Source organism: Balaenoptera acutorostrata, chromosome 2, assembly GCF_949987535.1.
Source record: "Balaenoptera acutorostrata chromosome 2, mBalAcu1.1, whole genome shotgun sequence".
NCBI lineage: Eukaryota > Metazoa > Chordata > Mammalia > Artiodactyla > Balaenopteridae > Balaenoptera > Balaenoptera acutorostrata.
In genome coordinates this window covers 135,586,247-135,606,711 of record NC_080065.1, presented here as the reverse complement: position 1 = coordinate 135,606,711, position 20,465 = coordinate 135,586,247, and the positions used below count along the sequence as shown (strand labels likewise).

At 37.2% G+C, this 20,465-nt stretch overlaps 1 long non-coding RNA gene across 1 annotated transcript in view; it reads left to right on the top strand.

The window, feature by feature from the left end:
* The window catches only part of LOC103013762 (uncharacterized), a 61,933-nt gene that overhangs the window by 26,793 nt on the left and 14,675 nt on the right, over positions 1 to 20,465 (top strand). The window contains exons 3-5 of the long non-coding RNA XR_451577.3: positions 3,805 to 4,081; positions 5,650 to 5,751; positions 16,164 to 16,428. This is a non-coding gene — a long non-coding RNA (uncharacterized LOC103013762). The remainder of the gene's footprint in view (positions 1 to 3,804; positions 4,082 to 5,649; positions 5,752 to 16,163; positions 16,429 to 20,465) is intronic.

Here is a 20,465-nt window from a genome sequence, read left to right as displayed (position 1 = left end):
AAGAACATTCAATGGAGATAGGATAGTCTCTTCAATTAATGGTGTTGGGAAAACTAGACAGCCACATGAAAAAGAATGAAACTAGGCCACTATCTCACAGCATACAAAAAAATCAACTCAAAATGGATTAAAGACTTAGAGGTAAGATCTGAAACCATAAAACTCCTAGAAGAAAACATAGGCAGTATGCTCTTTGACATTGGTCTTAGCAACATCTTTCTAAATATGTTTTCTCAGGCAGGGGAAACAAAAGCAAAAATAAACAAGTGAGAACACATCAAACTAACAAAGGAAACCATCAACAAAACAAAAAGACAACCTTTCAAATGGGAGAAGATATTTGCCAATCATACACATCCAGTAAGAGGTTAATATTCAAAATATATAAAGAAGTCTTAAAACTCAACAATAAATTCCATTCTCTATCTCTGCGTCTTTATTCCTGTCCGGCCCCTAGGTTCTTCAGAACCTTTTTTTTTTTTTTTAGATTCCATATATATGTGTTAGCATACGGTATTTGTTTTTCTCTTTCTGACTTACTTCACTCTGTATGACACAGGGAGGGGGAAGGGTAAGCTGGGACAAAGTGAGAAAGAGTGTCATGGACATATATACACTACCAAATGTAAAATAGATAGCTAGTGGGAAGCAGCCGCATAGCACAGGGAGATCAGCTCAGTGCTTTGTGACCACCTAGAGGGGTGGGGTAGGGAGGGTGGGAGGGAGACACAAGAGGGAGGGGATATGGAGATATATGTATATGTATAGCTGATTCACTTTGTTATACAGCAGAAACTAACACACCATTGTAAAGCAATTATATTCCAATAAAGATGTTAAAAAATAAAAAAATAAAAAAACAAACAACCCTATTAAAAAATGGGCAGAAGAGCTGAATAGACATTTTTCCAAAGACATGCATATGGCCAACAGGCACATGAAAAGATGTTTAACATCACTAGTTATTAGAGAAATACAAATCAAACCACAATGAGATATCACCACAAGCCTGTTATAATAGCTGTTATCAAAAAGGCAAGAAATAAGAAGTGTTGGTGAGGATGTGGAGACAAGGGCACCCTCTTATACTGTTGCTTGGAATATAAACTGGTGCAGCCACTATGGAAAACAGTGTGGAGATTCCACAAAAAAGTAAGAATAGAATTACCATATGATCTGGCTATCCTACTTCTGGGTATTTATACAAAGAATATGAAAACACTGATTTGAAAAGATATATGCACCCGTTTGTTCATGGCAGCATTATTTACAATAGCTAAGATATGGAAACAACCTAAGTGCCCATCAACAGATGAATGGATAAAGATGTGGTATATATATATACAATGTAATACTACTCAGCTATAAAAAAAATAGAAAATCTTGTCATTAGCAACAGCATGGATGGACCTTGAGGGTATTATGCTAAGTGAAATAAGTCAGACGGAGAAAGACAGATACCATGATATCACTCATATTGAAGTATAAAAAACGAACAATAAAATAAATGAACAAACCAAACCAAACAAAAACAAACATATAGATACAGAGAATGGAGAAGGGGCTGGGGGGGTGTGCCAGAGGGCTAAGTGGGTAAAGGGGATCAACTGTATGGTGATGGATGAAAACTAAATTTTTGGTGGTGAGCATGCTGTGGTGTATACAGAAGTAGAAATATGATGTTGTGCACATGAAACTTATATAATGTTATAAGTCACTATTACCTCAATAAAAAAATTATTAAAATATTCTCTCTCTTTTGTGTGTACATGTGCACACGTGTGTATGTTTACATGTGTGGCATGTTGAACTCACCAAAGTATTCAAGAAAGAATCTGCATTTAATTGCTGTTTAGGAAATAAATTATTAAGGATAAGCTAGGATCTGGGAAAGCAAAAATTAGAAGACAATTCAAGGAGGAGCAAAGATGTCATTGTAAGATGGTATGTACTGAGTGGAATTTATGAAAGGCTGGAATGGTGTTGGAAAGGAGATGGAGACTTGGAGTTTATCGTGAAAGCAATGTCAAGCCATTGAAAGTTTTCGAGCTAGGAAGTAACAGTTAATATTAGTCTGTGTCACAATTTCTAAGGTTTTACTGTGGAAGTTTGTAGTTAGATTTAATCCAAGGAATTCATATGTGGGGAAAAAAGATGAAAGAATGGACTGAGAGATTTTCGTCTTGCTTTGCTTCGTTTTCTGCATATGTTGTCCACTTTGAAAACATAAAAAAGTGTTATTTATCTAATGTTTCCCCACAGGTTTTATTAGGGTACCCAAGAGGAATTCACATGCCAGGATCCTTTATAAAGCTATCATTCCTGAGTTACTGTCTTTTACCTGTAAAGACATTCACTTCCCCATCCCATGTGGTCATTTTGGGAAATTGCCCCAGTTTATAGTTTTGAGCAAAGCTTATTAATTGGAGAGTTATTTGAGACATCTCCTTATTGTTGCTTCTGAATTTTTACGTATCTGCCAGCAGCAATTACCTCATGGAAAAGTATTTGTTAACTTTCTCAATTAAGAATGTGTTGTCCATTGCACCCTCACTCCTATTTACCAACTTTGATTAAACCTTCTCCCACAAACAATATGTTTGTTAATGCCCAGGCATTTGGATTGTGTTTGGAAGCAGTAACTAATTCATTATATTCAAACTTGGCAACTCTGTGGCAGAATTCACTCACTGCCTCCCCGACTACAGATAGGGTTTTATGTAAATATTTATATAAGAGTTTTGTCTTTATTCATTTAGACCTTTTCAAAACCTTATTAGCTAATTCTGTCTTGGATATTAAAGGAAAATCATTGAGAATAATTTTATTTGGATTTCCTATAATATCTGTGTGTTTTGCTTACTTAACAGAAAAATGTCAGAAGCTAATTGATGAGTTTTATCTACTTCTATTTTTATCAAATATGTGAGCTCAAATTATGACTCTCCTTAAAAAGCTCCTTTTCCTGGGGATAAATTCAAAATGGAGAGTTGCTTAGCAGAGCTGTCTTTGTTCTTTACTGTGTTTCACAGGGACTAATAATGTAAAAGAGATAAGAGGTGACCAAGGTCAGGAATAGACATTAATATTGAGTACTGACTGCTTGTCAGGCGCAGGCTCAGGCTCCTTCACAGAGTATATCTTAAAAATTGTCTTCAGAATTCAAACAACAATTTTAAGAATATTATCTCTAAAATATTCTGTAATATTAGATATATTTATATGATAATGTGTAGTATCTATTTATATTATACATCTTATATTAATATATTTTGTATTATATGATAGATAATTTTATGTTATACTATATTAATATTATAATAGACATTAGATTATCTAATATTACTATTAAATATAATATTACTTTGATAAATATTCACCTTCCTTTAATGTGCAAACTATCCTCCCACTCTCCCTCAGGGCGGCAGCCAAAATGCCTATCATTTGGCTTAGTCTCAGAGTCAGCGTCTCATGATAGTTTCTGTATAAGTTTCAGATGTGCCTCTCTTAATCCAGAGACTAAACTCACACACACCTATCCTTCAATGAAGGAAGAGGGACAGGATAACCACTGTGAACACTCCTGTTTGAAAATAGAAAGATTGGGAAGCTGTGGTAATCTCTACATCAGTGACCAGTAATGAATGACTCCTTCCAGTGGTCTCCTCGTTTGGTCTGCTCCTCTTGAATCTGATCTGGCCCCGTGGCTTGCTTTAATAGAATAGAATGTGACACAAGTGCTATTATGTTACCCCTGGCCTAAGACTTAAAAGGACGTGACTACTTCCAATTTTGTACTCTTAGGGTTCAGCCACCATAGAAGAAGTCTGATTATCCTGAGACTACCAGACTCTTAAGGAAGCCTAAGTGAGCCACTTGAAGATGTCACATGAAGGAGGATCAAAGTGCTTTGATTGACAGCCCCACATGAAATCCCAGCCTCCAGGCAGCACCAACTGCCACTGTCTTGGACATTCCAAATCAGTTGCACCTCCGCCGAGCCATCCTGGACATTCCAGACCAGTTGAGCCTCCAGATGACTGCGGCCACAGCTCAACCCACATAAGGAAGAACTACCCAGGTGAGCTCAGCAAATCCACAGACTCGTGAGCCATGATGCTAGTTGTTGCTGATTGAAGCCACTAATTTGAGGGTGATTTGTTACATAGTAACAGATAATTGAAACAGAAGCGCACAGAGATCACTGTTCAGAGCAATTCAGAACTTTCTCTTTGTAGATCCTGTGAAAGTTCCTTATCTGTGGGTGGAGATGTATCTTGATTAAGCCTGATGTGCCTTAATACAATCTCTGTGATAGCTGCTGAGGGAGAAGACCTTTTCTGAATGATAAAGATCACAAGCTAAATACCTCTTCTCTGACAAGTATATCTTCTTAGAACACAGGACTCATTTCCACGCTAACTGTAGCATCTCTAACTGTAGCATCACATGGCTTAAAGAAAATCACCCTTAATAGACAAGTAATGGAAACATAGTGTATAGCCAGGGAACTCTACTTAATGCACTGTGGTGACCTAGATGGGAGGGAAATCCAAAAGGGAGGGGATATATGTATATGTATGGCTGATTCATTTTGCTGTGCAGTAGAAGCTAACACAACATTGTAAAGCAACTATACCCCAATAAAAATTAATTAATAAAAAAAAGAAAAGAAAAGAAAATCAGCCTTGCTTTAAAGCTTTACAACCAAAAATGACATCCTTTGGATAATATTGCTCTTACTTTCTGTAAGCTTATATTATTACCTATCTGCATTCTTCTCCCTCTCCACATAAGAGATTGCTAGATCCTTTGTATAGCAGTCAGCAAACTGAATTTATAAGTCTGAGTGGAAAGCATGTTACTCCTTCCAACTCCCAGCAGATCTCTCCTGCTCTTTGTTACACAGGTCTCAGAGCTCCCCCCACCTATGCCTTCTTGTGCTCATGGCAGCACTGACTGGCCCAAGCTTCTCTTTGGCCCTCAGGATCATCCTGCATGACTGCTTCCGCAGGGACACCCTCACACAGATTATCTTCTCAGCTCTCAGGCAAGCCTTCACCTGCAGTTTCTTCTTGAGCCTTTAAGAAATGCATCATGCTGGATCACAGAAAGACTCTTGGGTCTTAGTTCAAGATCTCTGGGAAGCAGATTCAGAGATGAACATTTGAGTGCAGGAGTTTTATTAGGGAGGTAGTAGGGAAAGCTCAAGTTGAACTAAGAGGCAGTGTTGACAGAGACTTTGTCTGATCCCACAAGGAGCTCTGGAGCTAGAATGGCCTTGCAAAGTGGTTTCAGATTGAAGCAAGTGACTGGGCCTTTGTATGAGCTGTATTCCCTCAGCTTTTGACTACCAGCGGGCAATTACATGTAAATTGCAATGAGATGTGTGTGGGAAATAGAGGATGAGTGGTCCTACTGTGTGCAATGTTATAAAGAGTAGCCAGAACACTAGCTAGGATCATTTTGTCACGAAATGTATGTTATAAATCTTCAGCTATTTAATGGTTTAAACATGTTCCCATTTGTCAATGAACCTTTTTGGCAACAATGAGCCAAAGAACCTGAAAAGCTTACATTTAATAAAATATTGTATAATTAAATTGTGTTCCTTTTAAGGAGAGTTGATGGTGTATGTGCTCCTTACAGGAAATGTTTTCCACCTGCCTTAAGAAGAGTAGCAATATCACTGACCCCATGAAAATGAGAAGACACAAATTAGCTGAAGAAGCATCAGCATTTTTTTAAAAAGTAAGTATTCTAAGAAGACTCTAACCAAAGATGATAAATTCACACATTAGGCAGCAGAAGGGGGTTTACATGTCACTTTGTGACACATGTCTTTTTAGTCTAGTCACTGTTTTTCTAAAATAGTTTGGCTCATTTTTTCCATCAAGTTTCCTTGAGCACCATTCTAGTGCTACTGTGTTGTTTCACTGGAAAAACCTTGCCAAGAGTTTGAATGAAGCCAGTGTCATTAGCTGTATCAACCAGAAAATTAGTTAATTCTAATAACAATTTGTTTCTTTTATTCGATTGACACAGTAAAAAGAATTATTTTGGAATTTCATTTTGTTGAGAAATGTTACATAATTGTAACATTTATGAGACAAGTTACATAATTGAAAGTATAAATTCAGCTCAAAACTTTAACATTGACTATAAAATTACAATTGACTCTTGAGCAATGCAGTGTTTAGGGGCGCTGACCCCCCTCACAGTGGAAAATCCATGTATAACTTTTGACTCCCCCAAAACTTAATTAGAAATAGTTTACTGTTATATGTATATTTACATATATTTTGTGCATTCATGACATACCTTTTTCTTATTTTTTTTTCAATATTTCTAGGCTATGCAGTTCATCTGCAAGTTTTTTCCAATTGTCACAAATCTCCAAAAAATTTTCCAATATTTTTATTGAAAAAACATTGTTGTATAAGTGGACCAGCACAGTTCAAACCCGTGTTGTTCAAGGGTCAACTGTATGCTTTATGATGGTGATATAAATAAAAATATTGGTGTCATAGTGAAAACTATATTCTTACTAAATTAAGAAACACGTGGAGAAAATTTCAGTTGTAGTACATACAAAATTCATATTTTCATACTAACAAGCTACAATATTCTACCAAAAAGGAGATTCAACAGTCAAAAAAACCCTTTTTTTAATGTTTTTATATTCATAGAATTAGAGGAGCGAAAATGTTTGTGTGTACTATAGCCAATGTTGAATATAAAAAAATAATTACTTCAGCATGGTTGTACACATTTTCAGTTGGATCCTAAAAATGTTTGAACTTGAAAGAACTAATTTGGAAGTGAATCTAAATGTTTTGCAATGTTTTTTGCTGGGTATAAAATCTTAGATAGAAATTTTTCCATTTTAACCCTTTAAAGCTGTCTCTCTATTGACCTTCATTGTTTGTGACCATAAGTTTGCAGTGATTCTTATCTTACTTCTTCTATATGTAATTTCTCTTTTTCCTTTGGATGCTTTAAAATTTCTTTTTATCTCTTGTATAGAATTTTATTACGGTTTTCAACTTGTTTTAAATATTTTCAACAATTATTTTTTCTTTTTTGTCCTCTCCTGAGACTCCAGTTACATGTATGTTAGACTGCTTGATATATCCCACAGGTCCTGAGACTCTGATCATTCTGTAAATTTGTTTTAAAATCTGTCTTTTATTTTGCCTAATGTCTGTTATTACACCTACAATTTCACTGATTTTTTTTCCTCCTTAGAGTTAAATCTGCTTTTAGTTCCATTCAGTGACATAATTTCAGATATTGTATTTTTCACTTCTAGAAGTTCCATTTCATTCTTCTTTATACTGTCCATTTATCTCATTATGTTTATTTTTTAAATGCTTGAACATATGTGTAAAGTCCTTTTCTACTCATTCTGTCATTGCTTTTTCTTCTTTATTGGCTCTCCTGGTTACCAGTCACATTTTCCTACTCCTTCCCATGTCTACTTAATTTAATTGGATGCTGGATGTATGATTTTTACATTATTGAGTGACAGATTTTGTTTTATTCCTTTAAAGAGTTTTGGACTCAATTCAGTAAGAATGGCAGGGTATCTATTGATTCCCACTTTTTGTGCAGGTGCCTGGAAATCACAAGGCATCAATATAAGAAAATTGGCCCAATCTGTTCAATAAGTCAGAAACAGAAGAAAGGGACTATGCTAGATTAAGAGTATGATTAAAGTATGATCCTGGAATAGGAAGGGACATAAGTGTAAAGACATTTCAAGATCACGAGAGAAATTTTTTAAATTACTGAAACACAGAGGCGATATTATCGACCAGGATACAAGTTACAAAACAGTAGAGACACTATGTTCTCACTTTGGTTAAAAACCAACACATACAGGTATACATACATGTGTAGAAAAAGATCCACCAAGACATATACTAAGGTGTTAACCTTGGTGGTGATCCCTGAGTGTAAGATTATGGTGTTTTCATTTGCATAAAAATAATGGATGGTGAGGAGATAGAAAGCTGGGGTGATTTTAGGGCTTAGTTTATGTTTCCCTTCCTCAAAGATCCCAGTCCTGTATTACCTGTTGTCCATTGTCTGAAAATAGCTGTCTCATAAATTTTATTCAGTTTACTCATTTATGATGAGAGAACTTTTTGTGTAGCTGTTACCTTTTCATGAATGGAAGTACAAGTACATTAAATGACCTTCCTTTTCAAAATGTGGTGACTTTGGATCCCTGCTTTGTTACACTTAATTATAGGAAACTGGTTTTCTCCAGTTTCAAAAAGCATCATCCTTCAGAGAACAGGAAACACTTTGAAACTCTGATATGTACATTGGGTGAAGAGATGTTTTCTGATGATGGTCACTACTGGGAGGTGAGGGTCCCAAGAAAGTCTGTTGAATTTTTGTTTGGACTCAAGTCACTGGGAAGGAAGGGATGTAGATACTTAGTTGACCGTGGTTTCCTATTCACTGAGCCTGAAGAACAATCCGTTTGAAGTTCTTTCTCAGCATTCCCTCCTTTCCTTCAGACAGTCCTGTCACTATGGAGAGGATCTAGTCTATAATGTGACAGAGTGGACCCACATTTATAGTTTTAATTACACCTTCCTCCAATCTCATATTTCTCCCTTAAGATCCTAGACAATGGAATGGATCTTCTTTCACTGACCACCCTGCAACTGCAACTGATTTCAGCCTTGGACAACCAGAAAGTCACACTGATGTATATCGTAACCCAGGCTAACTGGAGCTTCCTTGGCTGACTACTGGATCTTGCGGTCTCTTAGTGTTGCTTATAGTTTGATAAAAATTCACTCAAGCAAAACAAAACTACATTTCCTACCATTCACACTGAGAGGGGAATGACAACAGTGCAAATTTTTCATAGTTATTTGAAAAGCCTGTGGTATTTGGTGTAGAAAAGATATTCAGAAAGTAAAATTGTGTTTTGGAACACTTTTTATAGACACAGATACAAATCCCTATTGTTGCTGGTAAGCCATATCTCACATAGTCATGACTTTAATCATCTATTTTGAAAATATTTAAAATAGTTTAAGTATGGATACCACCACAGCTTTATTAAAATCAGCATCCCTCTTCTGTTATCTGTATCACAACACTTCTTGGAGACACCAATTTTTCAATGTTGAAACAATTATTTTCTCTTATCCATGCCGTCCTGCCAACTCCATCTCACTATCTATCTCTCATTTGTCTAACCCTCAGGCTGCCTGCATGGATCATTCCCAGCATGTCACACCCAACAACACCTTTGCAGCTGCCTGGTGGTTCGGTTTGGCTCTGGGGGGTCTTCCCAAGAGTATTCCCTGTCTAGCTTTTGTTCTTTATCTTCTCGGAGAATCTGGTTGTGGGCAGGGAAGTTAGTACCAAATGAGCAATGTGTATTTAGGTAGATAACCTCTATGAATAATTTGTAAAGAGTTTGTAAATTAGGAAACTTTAATTTTCAGTTCCAGTGCTTGATGTTTCAAGCTACTAAAATGTAATCATTTCCTATAGAAATCCAAGTACTTTCTCCATTGAAGCACAGTCAATTATAAAATATTTTAATGAGGTTTCACTCTATAAGACAAAAATTTAGACCAGGTTCCAGCTAATGAAGTGTCTTGTCCTTTCATTACAAACTCTGTAAAGTATTATTATTACTTTATTGCCTCACTTGCTTCAAATAAGGCATTATTTAAGCAATACTGAAACTCGAGTTAACAGGGAGAGACAGCTGCTCTTGGACACATTTTTTTTGTTTTTGTTTGTTTTTATAATTTCTCAATTCCTTACAGTCTACTTGTAATGGATTTTCTGTTACATTATTGCATTACTGACTTGGTGAATTAATTAGATAACCAAAGTGGAAATGTGAACATATGGTTTCATTAAACCTACAAAATGAAGTCACTGACAAGTTTGTGCAAATAATTCTTCTTCAAAAAGTATTTCCCTAAGGACTTCATGGTAAATTGAAAACTTTTGTTATTGACACTCAGTGCTCTCTGCCAACTCACATATCTAATTACCTTTGTGATGCAAGTGTCCTACAACACTCCCCAGTTGTTTTGTGCCCTGACCTCAAAACATCTACACATAACCACTTCTGGGCACTTGCTCGTATCATATTCCTCTGGCTGCAATACTTCATCTCTCTCACTTTGTTTCTAAATTCCCTTTATTTATTATTTTGCTTTCTTTATTCTTGTTTTTATTTCCCTTTTTTCTACAATGAATGTTTATTTTTTGTATTTAAATACATGTTTCACATTACATATGAATCATTGGTTGGACCTCCATATCGATTTGAAGGCCTGGTTTTAGTACTGGGTAGAAGGTGAAATGTTGGCTAATATGTGCCTTTAGAGTGTGGAAAAGCATCTGATGGGCTGAGAGGAACCAAACAGTCTCTCTCCATATTGTTTACACTTACACCCTTTGCTCGTGTCTCTCAGCCTAGAGACAAAAAGCAAACAGCAACAGAGTTGCTCCATTCCATCTCCAAAACTCTGGACATTTTTGGAATATTATTTAAGCACTATTTATCTATATCCAAGAAAATCCAAGCTCAGCAGAAGAGAAAGATATTGAATTTGTTCAACTTCTTTCTTCTATCTATGCAAAATAAGTGTTTTCCACATGTGTGTGTGTTAGATGGAAGTTCTACCACTTAGGATGAAAATGACACAATATTCTGAAGTGGCATCCAGGAGTAGGCAGGGTAAGTGAGTGATAGTGAGTGACATGTTTGGCTCCACCCAACTCATGATGGAAGCCACATTGTCTCTACTCAGTAACCCCAGAATCAGTTATTTTCATTTAATGGTGATGAAATATTAGAATTCTATGTGCTTTTGTTTGTTGGTTTGGCTTGGTTGGTTGGTTTGGTTTGGTTGTTTTTCCTATACAAGTTATCGACTTAGTTAAATCTGTAGGCTAAGAGCTAGGGTCAGAATTCTTGTTCTTCCACTCTTTGCCAAGAAGACACTAAGCAAATCTGTTAGCCTCCCTCTGTCTCAGTTTTGTCAACTATAAATGAGGATGATAGTACTCACCTTTCTCAGAGCATTAGCAGAAAAATCTGTGAAAGACAGAAAAAATGTCTGGCAAATAAAAGGGACTAAGATAAAAGTTTCAAACTGGCAGTATGTTCGCTATCCTGGGGCTATAAGTGCATGTGTATTCCAGTGGGAGTGCACACCACAAATATAGGGATCTCTTGTTATCTGGACTTTCATTATAAAAATATTTGCTATAATGACTTTCAGATATTGAAGATTGTGAAGGAGTGAGCCCTGCATGGAGAAAAGTGGTACAGACAGAAGGAACTTAATTTTAAAAGTCCTTGAGTTGGCATCAAGTCTCACTTTCGAAAGGGAAAATCTGTTATAGTGAGTCCACAGACTTCTAGTGAAAACACTTAAATTGTACAGGAGTCCAGGCAAGAGGACAGAGAGTGTGCTGCAGTCACACTTCAGCTGTACTTGAAGGAATAGTAACAGTGACTTGCATTATTTGAAGGGAAAGAAACAGGAATACAGCCATGAGTAACCACATTTGCTCCCATTGCTCCAGCCACACTGGCCTCCTTACTGTTCATGGCAATGCACGCTCTGTCCCTAAGGCTTGGAACATGATTGCCACATAGTAGAGGTCTTAGTCCGTTTGGGCTGCTATAACAAAAATACCATAGACTGACTGACTTAACAAATTTATCCTCACAGTTCTAGAGGTTGGGAAGTCCAGGATCAACACACTGGCAGATTCAATCTCTGGTGAGAGCCCTCTTCTTGTTTCATAGATGGTGGTCTTCTCACTGTGTCCTCACAAGGCAGAAACGGTGAAGGAGCTCTCTGGGGTATCTTTTATAAGGGCACTAATTCCATTCGTGAGGACACCACCCTTATAACTAGTCACCTCCCAACAGCCCCACCTCTAAATACCATCATATTAGGGGCTAGTTTTCAACATAAGAATTTTGAGGGGACACAAACTTTAGTCTATAGCTGTGTGTCCAATAAATAATAATTTGCCAAATAATTTGAATAAATAAAGTCTCTTGCATCTGAGCATGAGAACATGGAGATTTTGGTAGCTGAGGCCCTTCAGGTTATTAAGTGTGATTTAACATATATTTTGTCAGAGCAGAGAACTTGACCTGGGATTCCATATAGCTAAGGAGGCAGCACTTGGGAGAAAGGGTGGTCTGAGAGCTCAGAGACAGTAATCTAAGAGTCTGTGAGCATCTGTTGATATTGGGAGGACAGAGGTGGATTCTATAATAAAACAGCAGCAGCTGTGAAAGGACTGAATCACCCACTAATTATGGCAGGTTAATTCACCTGTATAATTACTTATTTGTGTTCATGGTACCTGCCCTCTTTGTTGACTAGAAAACTCCATGAATCAGACCTGCTATTGTTGGCCTGAGAAGGTGGCTCTTGTGACACTGATGCCCATACTATCAGAGAAGGGGATTATAAGAGAATTAGTTTGGCATCTGATTCAAATTGCAAAGTCTGTAGAGAAAGTCCAGATAAATTCTTAAGCTGCAAGTGTCTCAAGAGTAAGATAAGTTCTTTGGGATTCTGAAAGTAGAATTCCAGAATATGTGGGTTTTTCTTAAGCTAAGTATCATGACTCCATCAATAAAATAACTTTTTCATAGAAAAGAGCTAAATGAATCATAATACAGAGTAATTTCTGTTTTTAAATTATTGTCAAATTTTGATTATCATCTAGAAATATGGTTCTGAAACTTTAGTGTTTATTGTAGTTATAGCTAGGGTTCACTCCAGTCTTACTGAATGTTTGGAGTTATGTAGGTGTGGATTCAAAATCCACAAAGGTTTTCTAAGCTCTAGCTAATACAAAAGGAGCTTGAAAAATGGTAACATGGGGCAGTTTTCTGGAAATAGCAAGTGATACCCTTGCCAATTATAATGAGTCCAGAAAGTTCCAAGAGTTCTGACTCCTCCTTTCTTTGGCTCAGTTAGGATTCACTTAGACAGTTTTTGTTTGTTTGTTTGTGGTTTTTTGCAAAGCTCCTTTTTCCCAGGGAAGTTCTCAGTTCTGGAGCTAACAAGCCAATCATTGCCCTGATGGGGCAGAAGGCTGTGCTCCCCTGTCACCTCAGACCCTCCCCCCAAGTGGATGCCCAATACATGGAGTGAGTGGACTCAAGATCACCCCTTAGCTAAGACAGTTTTTTAAAATGTCTGATCATCAAGGAACACCATGGGGAGTGTTGCTCTGAGGCTGCAAGATACACCCTTCTGATGAAGGACAGTACAGATGCAGCTTTGAGCATTTGTCCTGTCACAGTAATGCTACTTTAAGTGTATGTGGCAGGGGAGTCTCTGGGATAGGAGTCTGTGTGGCTGAGTTCTAGGATAAGACCTGTCATTTCTCACATGACCACTCTGCTCATATACAAGGAGAACTGGCAAGAGAAAATAGAATTCCATCTCCTCCTGGTGATTTTGTGCAGTATATCTCCAGTCTATGCAATTTTCTTGTAGCACATCCCTCCTCCCCTTGAATCATGGTAAGAACCCCATAAACTCATTGTATCAGACCAGTAAAATGTTATATTCATCTCTCTGTCTCAAGTTTACTATTCTCAGATGTCTATAATTTAATCTCTCCACAAATATTTTCATAAATTCAGTATCAAATATTTATATCAAAGTAACTTACTGGTACATTTCTTAAATTTTATTAACTGACAATTGCAATCAATAAATGCTATCCCAACAACACTGCAGAAGGCCTGAGACAATGTAGGAGGAAGTAACACATCATCTCTTTCCTGTCAGCACAGAGGATTTTAGTAGGGTTGAACAACTGGACACTGGCCTAAAATGTATAATTCCAGGGATTAAATCCTCTAAGATTATGTTATTTATCATTTCAAGGTGAGATTTTATACCTTACTGATGGAGCACAAATAAACTCACACGAAGTCACCTCTGAGAAGATAATATTCATTCCTTATTTTGTAACAAAGAATAAAAAAAAAAATTGGGAAGAAGTTCATGCTCTACTATATTTTAGAAATACCCTTTTATGCAAGTTACTTGACCTTTAACATTTTTCCATTATTTAAACAAATGTGAGGAAAATACAGCTGACTCTTGAATAACGTGAAGGTTGAGACACCAACCCCTCACTCCCCAACACTGCCCTTGAAAACTAGGTACTGCTGTCTCTCAAAGGAATTGATAAATGACTCATCCAAGGGCAGGAAGCTGAACCAGTTTGAACAGAATCAGAACTCAAACCCTAGTTCTCTTGATTTCACATATTATGATCTCTAATCGAATACACTTTTCCCCACTCTTAGTATGAAGATCTGTAAAATGAAAATACAAAAATCATTGGAAAAAATCTGCATGTAGGTGGACCCATACAGTTCAAACCTGTGTTGTTCAAGGGTCAACTCTACTACCTACTTCATTGAGATATTATGTAATTTAAATAAGAATGCATGCAAAGAAATTAGTACATTGCATAGTACATAGTAAGTGCACAATAAATGCTGCTGCTGCTGATCTACCCTTGGTATATCAGCAGCAATCATCTTGACATTTACAATAAACAATGCCCTGAACCTCTAGTCCAAGAAATCATATCAAAGTCTAGCAGCCTTCTCCAAATATTTCCATGTTACAGTCTAAAGCTCAAATTTGGTACTAGCATCTGGATTCTAATAGTAGCTAAGTATAGTGGTCAATTTGTTTTCCCTCAGTTGCCTTTATTAGTTTCTAAAATATCACTCCAGACACAGAATACAGCATTGTTCCCTGATTTCACCAAATATATCAACCATGAATGGTGCTTCTGTGTGTTGTGTGCTTTAAAAATTGTGTTGAGATCCAGAAATGTCTATTACCTTGTAGTCTCCCAAACCACTGGGCACTGACTAGTGGGCAGCCCTACTACATTTCCAAGAGCATCCCAAGGACCAGTTTAGTGTCTCCAGTGTATTCATTCCTTTTTTCACACTCTCTCCTGTTGCCTATAGCCTTGCTGTTTTCTTAGCATTATACGTTTAGCATTATAGACCTCAGTGTGAGTCAGAGATGGAGACCTGGAAGATGTATAAAAAGAAGTGCTAACTTGAATAATTCTGAGCCCAGGAAGAGAGTAGAGGTCCAGAGACACTTTCATTGGAGCTCAAGGCCCATCTCATGGATGCTCAGAAATCTGTCAATGTCTTCCATCAGGAGTCCTGAGAGAGGCCAGGGTCCACAATGTACAATAGGGTGTCTAGGGAGTAGATAATCATCCTCCATATGCAGATTCAATCTCCTGCCACTCCCAGGACTGCAACTCATGCACATCCCCAAAAAGGAAGGCTACAGCATTGATTCACCCACTCATAACTGGGAAAGGAGGAGTTAACAGCATCTCTGGATACTTGGTCTTTCTACATTGCTTATTGTACATAAAACTGGAATTTATGGTTTATAGGGCACAACTGGAGATCGAAAGTCAGTCATGTAGGTTCCCTACCTGTGATTGATGGAGTGTAGAAGCTAAGAATCTAAAGTGGCTTCCTCAGGCTCTAACTTTTAAATCACATGTGTTACACATATTGTTAGCACTCATCTCTTAATGTAAAACCAAAATACATCCCAGGGTGAAAAAATGACTTCTTTGAGAAGTACATCAGATGGTTTTAGACCATTTCGGAGGTGGATGTTGCTGTCTCTGTCCTTGCTTTTTGTGTCTATCACTAATCATAGTAAAATTTGGTGCTAGGTACAGCATGTGATTGCTGTGAATCTGTTTTGACAATTGAACATTTGTGGTAGTGTAATGACTTAATCAGAACTGTGTCCTTCAACAAGCCTCTGAGATTACTATAAATCCTAACACTTGACTTCTCATTACTACCTTCTTTTCTTGACTATTTGTTAATATCTCATTCCTTCAAGATTTCTTGTTCTTCCCTTTTTCTTCTACCTTTGTTCTCTTAGGATAATCATTCGTTCTGAGGAAATTGTTCACAGAATATTCTTACTACCTAAGTTACACAAGAGATGAGCAATCATTCTGTTTGGTTAAATGTACTAAAACCTAGGATCAAAACAATTTTTGGTTGTTGTTCTCTTAATTGAGCTCCTTGTCCCCTTTACGTTTCACAGGTTTAGGAAGTTCCCCACACCTTCTCATCAAGAACAGTGATGCCAGAGTGGTCCATCTGGTGTGTCAGGCTGCAGGCTGGTACCCAGAGCCTGAGGCAAGCTGGGGAGATCCCTAAGGACAGAATTTAAAGCCACACTCTGAAAACAACAGAGCAGGTGGAAAAAGCCTGTTCTCCACTGAGCCTTCATTCCTGGTAACCGTGACCTCTTTGGTCCTCAACCCCAGGATCAACGAGAAGAAGGAAATAACTATTTCTGTTGTCAGGTTAGTTTCTATATTATTACATCTCATTGCCTTGAGTAGTGTTTTAAAAGCTGTGTTTCTTGTGTATTGTTGAATTTCTAATAGCAAGGAAGATGATTTTGAGTCCCTGAACTGTACTTTTTTAAGCAACCTTCCAATACCAAATTGAATTATTCTATTCAAAGTCTCCTACTTGGTCCAGAGTTGCTAGCATATCTTCGCTAAGTGAGATGTGATATGAAATTCAAAATTCACAATATTCTTTCTTGAGCTTGGGTTTCTTACCAGAGTCTGATTTTTAAATAATGAATATAATAATTGTTAACAGTAAATTGACAGGAAGCACAGTGAAGTTGAAGCTTTCCTTTATCCTTACATAGGCACTTCTTTTATTCATAATATTTATGCAATGGCACAGTAAATAGTTGGATTATATTAAAATCATTGAAATGATTGCTTTGTCTGTAAGACGCCAGGGAAGTTATTTGTATTATTTTACTGGTCGATTTAAAAGTGATGGAGGCATGTGTGTGTGGAGTGATCAGATTAGGACTGACCCATCCCCTCTAGTGTAGACAGGGGCTACAGTAGAGAAGAATTTAAATGTTATCAAAAAAAAAAAAAAAAGACAGAAAATGTAAGATGCTTTAAGGTCAGCATGAACTAGATATCTGGCTCTTTTGAGAAATTAAGTATGTACTGACACACATTGCCACTTGTCGTAATTGATGTCTGTATTTTCCTTCAGGAGAGAAATAATATATGGATAATTTTGAGTATTATTTTAGCTGTGGTCTGCATTTCCGTGGTTGTTTTTTTCATTGTAGTGCAAAGAAGATCTAAAAGTAAGTGGGCTGGGGCAATGTGATGACTGTCATTTGAGTTTGTCCATTGTTGGGACCGGGTAGAGTAAGATGGTGACTTGGAAGAGTAAAACAGTTATCTAAAAGAGTTAAATGATATGTATGTGAAAGAGACTGAAGGCTTGGAAAGCAGGAATATGAAGAGTCATTTTTTGGTAGCACTCTTCAGTTGAGAATCTTGGTTTTATCTTGGTACTGAATGGCGTGTAATTCTCAGTCTTGCTCTTGTGGAAAAAATGCTATTTGCCCAACAGAATATATTACCACATGGACCCTAGTCTTCAGCCTCCCTTAGTTTGGCTTCAGTTAGGATTTATATAGAGGCCCTGAGTAACCTGGTTCCCATAATGGAACAGATGAGATGTCCAGCAGTGAAGTGTGGGACACCACTGTGTACACAGCAGCAAAAGAAAAACAAACTATCAGAATAAGTTAATTAAAAATAAGCCAAAAGTATAGATATAACCCATTTTTGAATAAGAGGATAACTTAGAGATAATTTAAACTTTCTCAAACCTTCTCCTGGAGAACACTTTCCCCAGATGTTAATTAGGGGAGATTTGGGGAAATATCTGATTAAATAAAGTTGAAATTTCTTACTTTAAAAATGATCAGAGATATTAAATGATAATATGAATTATGAATCTCTAAACACATTTAATTTCATGAAAGAATACTTCAGAAAATATTAAGTTAAAAATGTATAAATGTCCATATTTTATAAAGTTAATATATAATTTGAAAAAATACATAAGATGGGATGAATTAGAGTTTTCTTTTTATATCCATGGGTGATATTTATTTTATTCTCCATATATTTCTGATCCTCCCTATTATCCATAATAAGAATGTATAATACTCTGAAAAAAAATTTTAGAAAAAATAGAGTCGATAATTTTTTTCTAGTTATACTTTCCATGCATATCAGTTAATCAGACATAAGGTGAGGATCCCTCTTTAAGGAGAATGGTGGATCAACTGCAAACCAAACATCATTTAATAGATGTTCTGCTGAGCCACAGTTCTCCATAGACTCTGACCTCCTTGCTGGGTCCCTGCCTTCTTCTTTGCTTGAGCAGACCCACCAGGAAGGATCACCTGAGAACACTAAGAGGGTAACGGGTGGATGAGGAAGGGCAAAAAACCCCTTATCTCAAGAGGGGCCTGCTTCCTCTGTCATGATTTGGTCCAGTTGTTTCACATGACATCGCCTTTTCCCATCCTGGACCACTTCCTCTACATTTGGCATCCCTAGCATGGAAACCAAAGAATGTTAGCATGGATGCGGAACTGGATTTGCAGTTTCTCCACCCAGACACTAAATAAAGGTGTAAACAACAGTCCGTTTTCTTGTTACAGAGCCATAAAATTGTAACAGGAGCCCCCAAATGGTAAGAATCCTAACAATTTATTCTTCCAGTAAAATTCCTGAAACATAGGAAGCACTTGATTAATGTTGTGTTGCATTACATATTGAACCCAATCCCTCATTTTCCACGTGAGAAAACTGAGGTCTAAAGGCATTCAGGGACCAATTTAGTCCTAGTAACAGAACTGAGATGGGGATTCTGAACACCCAGCTTCCAGTCTTGCAGTCCCTTCTCTGCCATGGTGTCTGTCTCAGGCAAGGGCAATTTTGAGTTGAAATACAATGTTGGTAATATTTGTGTTCAACAGCTGCCAGTTGGGACTTTCTTCTTTCTATGATCTAAGTAAATCTATGCTCAAAATGCTGCTGCATTGTCCTAATCCCACATTCTCCTCAATCTAATATACCTGCTATGGACCCTTACACTTCACAGTGCTGACTTGGTTATCCAGAGTGACAGCTAGAAAATAGGTGAAGTCATCCTCAACAGTCATCCAGGAGAACATGGCTTAGCATTGGCACTTATCATCCATTGAGGAAGACTTCGTATATTTAATTTGTCCAGTTTGGCCAAATAATTCATATTAAGCAAAACACATATTTTAGAATAGTGATGGGGTAAATAGCCATGTGGTTTCCCTATCACACTTATTTCTATAGGGAGAGAAAAAGTTCTGCAATATAATGAAAGACTCAAAATGCTTTAAAAGTTGTAATAGTTGTTCTGGGACTGATCCTTTTATCCAAAGCATAGTTTCTGTTGCATCTTTCCGAAGTTTGATTTCTGGGTAGTTTGGGGCAAACCTCTCTCTGGCTTTGCCCTGGTTCTTTTTCTTCAATTTTGGAGGACCTGAACATCTTCCATGGAGTGGCTTGCCTGGCCCCAAGGCTGGATGGGCTTAGAGAGCTCCAGTTGGATTAGAGCACTTATTACCCCCTCCCCAAGCCTCTCCTTTTATCCAACACATCTCCAAAATTGTCCAACCTTTTTTGCTACTTCAGAATTGACACTTGGAAAGTTTCTTCACTCCCAGTTTTTTCTCTACATTTTTCTATATGGCCTTCGTATTTTAGATTATTCAAAAGCTTTGTTTTCATAGTCTATCTCATAAAAACCATATTGAACAGTTTTTAAAACATTTTCCCCCTCCCTCACTTCCTTCCTTCCTCTCATCCACAGCCGGGTCAGTATGAAAGAGCCAGTTTTCCCTTTAACTTCATATTCAGTTGAATACACATCACATGTAATTTATGATCTAATCTTCTGTTTGCCATGAACAATGTTACCATTTTGATGCCTAGATTCACAATCTCATAACTTTCAAGACATAGTCAAAATAAATTTCTCTATGGAGCTTACTGAGACCACTTCTAGGAATTCACAGTATGCTTCACTTTGCTAATTGTAGTAGCAGAGAGCTAGTAATTACTCATACTTGTGTGCCAAGTTTTTTTTTCTGTCTCTCCATTCTCTATGTCTTCTGAACTTCCATGGTCTACTAGAAATGTCTTCATCACAGTTGACTTTGGTCTAAAAATCAATAACTCCATCTTTTTACTCTTCATCAGTCTCTGTAATATACTTATTTTTTTATACATCTTCATTGGAGTATAATTGCTTTACAATGTTCTGTTAGTTTCTGCTGTACAACAAAGTGAATCAGCTGTATGTATATATATATCCCCATATCCCCTCCCTCTTGAGCCTCCCGCCCACCCTCCCTATCCCACCCCTCTATGCCGTCACATGGCACTGAGCTGATCTCCCTGTACTATGCAGCAGCTTCCCACTAGCCATCTATTTGTAATATGCTTATTTTTAACTA